Source organism: Sus scrofa, chromosome 15 (genome assembly GCF_054392235.1).
Source record: "Sus scrofa isolate SSC_HxYL_T2T_F1_AM1 chromosome 15, Sscrofa_HxYL_maternal_Yorkshire_Landrace_v2.0, whole genome shotgun sequence".
Taxonomy (NCBI): domain Eukaryota; kingdom Metazoa; phylum Chordata; class Mammalia; order Artiodactyla; family Suidae; genus Sus; species Sus scrofa.
Window position 1 is genome coordinate 38,839,082 of NC_139397.1, and position 902 is coordinate 38,839,983.

Genomic DNA, 902 nt, shown 5'->3' on the forward strand with positions numbered 1-902 from the left:
ATTTTAAGTAGGCAAAGGATCTAAATAGACGTTTATCCAAAGGACATATGCAAAGAGGAAGAAGCACATGAAAAGATGCTCAACATCATTATAATTATTAGGGAAAAGCAAATCAAAATTAAGATGAGATACCGTTTGACATCTACCAGCCTGGCTATACTCAAATGAACAACATATGTTGGCAAAGATGTGAAGAAATTGGAACCCTTATACTTTGCTGGAAAGTAAAATGGTGCAACCCATTTAGAAAACATTTTGGCAGTACCTCAAAAAGTTCAACAGAGTTGCCATATGGACCCAGGAATTCCACTCCTGGTATACACCCAACAGAACTGAAAACACATGTTTATAGAAAAATTTGTATGCAAATGCTCGTAGCAACATTATAATGGCAGAAAAGTGGAAATCACTCAAAATGTCCAACCAATGGACTAAAAAACAAAAATGTGGTATATCCATAAAATGGAATATTATTCAGTCATAAAAAAGAATGAAGTACCGATACATGCTACAACACTAATGAACCTTAAAAACATTACACCGAATAAAAGAAGCCGGACACGAAATGCCATGCATCATATGATTCCTTTTATACTATCTGTCCAGAATGGCAAGTCCATAGACAGAAAGCAGATTCCTGTTTGTCATGGGCTGAAGGGAGTGGGAATGGGAAATGACTGCTAATAGGTAACAAGGTTTCTTTTCAGGGTGGTGAAAATATTCTAGAATTGGATGTTAGTGATGGTCACACAACCTTGTGATATGCTGAAAGTTCACTGGATTTTACCCTTTAAGAGGTAAATTTTATGGTATATAAGTTATATCACAATTTTTTTTTTGGTCTTTTGTCTTTTTAGGGTTGCACCCATGGCATATGTAAGTTCCCAAGCTAGGGGACGAAT